We start from the raw sequence: 2,011 nt of genomic DNA, 5'->3' as shown, positions 1-2,011 counted from the left end.
GAGAGAGAGAGAGAGAGACAGACAGAGAGAGAGAGAGAGAGAAAGAGCTAAGATGGCTGAGTAGAAGCACAAATTTGGTGTGGGCTTCCGCTTCAGTCACTTCCAATACATGTAAAAAAGTGACTCTAAACAAACTTTAGAGCTACAGAACCCACAAAGAGACAAAGAGAAACAAAGCTCCCTCTGAAAGAAGCCTGGTAGGCTGACAAGAAGGATCTATCACACCAGGCTGGGAGCCAAGCACCACCCTATGTGAGCTGTGAGGTTCTAGCCCCAGGGCGGCCCCTGCCCCTGCTGGCAGGCCAGAGCAGACTTCAGGAGAGAGAATCACCAGCAACTGTGGTGGTTTCCAGATTTATCAACCCATAAACACCAATAAGAAAGTAAAAGGTCAGGGTGGAACTCTGTGGGAACAGTAGGGTGCAGCCCCTGTCCCTGGGGCGAGAAGCCAGAGAGGCTTTGTGGCTGTACAGTGCTTAGCAAATTCAGCGATCCAGCAAAAATGAAAAGAATCAATGAAGCTCTTGTGGATGGTTAAACTGGTGTGATATCTGTGGAATACCTTGCTCTGCTTGGTATTCTTGCTTGCATCTCTGCTTGCATCCTGCCCTTTTTTTCGTGTTGCAATTAGTTTTGGGGGAACTGATGAAACAGTAAGAGGAAATAAAATGTAGAAAGTAGTATTGTGCAAATGATCAAAAAACTAACAGCAAGGTAACAGTAAAAAAAAAAAATCCTACATTCATATGAGAGCTAGAACAAAAAGGAGGAAGTATTACCTCATTAATTCATTATTCATTCTTCAAATATCTATTAAATAGCAGAGAGAAAAAGTGAAAATTTCTGAGAAATGTCATTTTTGTCCTCCACTCACCATCTCAGTGCTCACAGGTTTGTATTCATCCTTTGTGTTACCTGCTGCAATCCAAACTAGATTTCTTTAACCTCCTGACAAAGTAGGGAAGTATTGTTATCTGTTACAGGTAAAGAGTAAGAACCAGCAGGCCATTGCATGGTTCTTTCCAGGTAACCAAAATGATTCACTTGAGACAAATGAACATGAACTCACAGTCCCTCTAATTTCATGGTAGTTCACATCAATGAGTATCTAGCACTCATCTTTTTCAGAGCACACTGATGTTCTCTGAAGCTGTATGGTATAGTGGCTACAGAGCCTGGCTTAAAGTCTCTAAGGCCTGAGTTGAAATTCTGCTTTTGACACATAACTGGCTGCCTGGTCTTAGATAAGCTACAAGTTCCAAAATGCCAGTATAAAGGATGACATAGGTACACAGAAAACATTTCACCAAATAAATGTTCATACACATGTATCTGTTCATAGGATCTCTCTCTGTGTCTCTTTCTCTCTCTCTCTCTCTCACACACAATAGCACTTATGTGTCTATTATCACAAGCATGTGTGGCATGCATTTATATATAATATATTGCTTTTTTTTTGGAGAGGGGAAAATTGGGTAGTTGGGGTTAAGTGACTTGCCCAAGGTCACATGGCTAGTAAGTGTTAAGTGTCTGAGGCCAAATTTGAACTCAGTTCCTCCTGACTTCAGGACTGGTGCTCTATTCACTGTGCCATGAAACCATCCCTTATATACATTAACAGTATTTAGTAAAGAAAATTATTTTCCTGTTCCTTTGAGGTATCAGAATGTTTTCCTAGAATACAGGCAACTTTTATGTACTATTCCTATTGACTTAACTGTTTGCCATTACATAAAAGTTGTTAGTTTTCCAGTCCCTTTCAACACTAAAGTGCTCCATGTGAAAATAGCTTTATAGGATAACACCTTACACCAGAAATGCTCTGTCAGGAGTGGAGACAACAATAGGCAATCAGTGTTCATTCCTGACTGTTGTTATAGCTTCTTCAAACTAAAGATTGCTCATTTTTTTCACTAATGAGAATACTGTTAAGGATACCAAAGTCACTATTATTCGTTCAAAGATCATTCCCGAGTTCCCTATCCCTCATTCTACTTTGTCTTTATTATTT

Source organism: Petaurus breviceps, unplaced genomic scaffold (assembly GCF_028583685.1).
Source record: "Petaurus breviceps papuanus isolate PSGF00001 unplaced genomic scaffold, PetGlider_PUasm1.0 140, whole genome shotgun sequence".
Classification (NCBI taxonomy): Eukaryota; Metazoa; Chordata; class Mammalia; order Diprotodontia; family Petauridae; genus Petaurus; species Petaurus breviceps.
The sequence above is the reverse complement of the archived record's forward strand: the minus strand, read 5'-3'. Positions refer to the sequence as shown.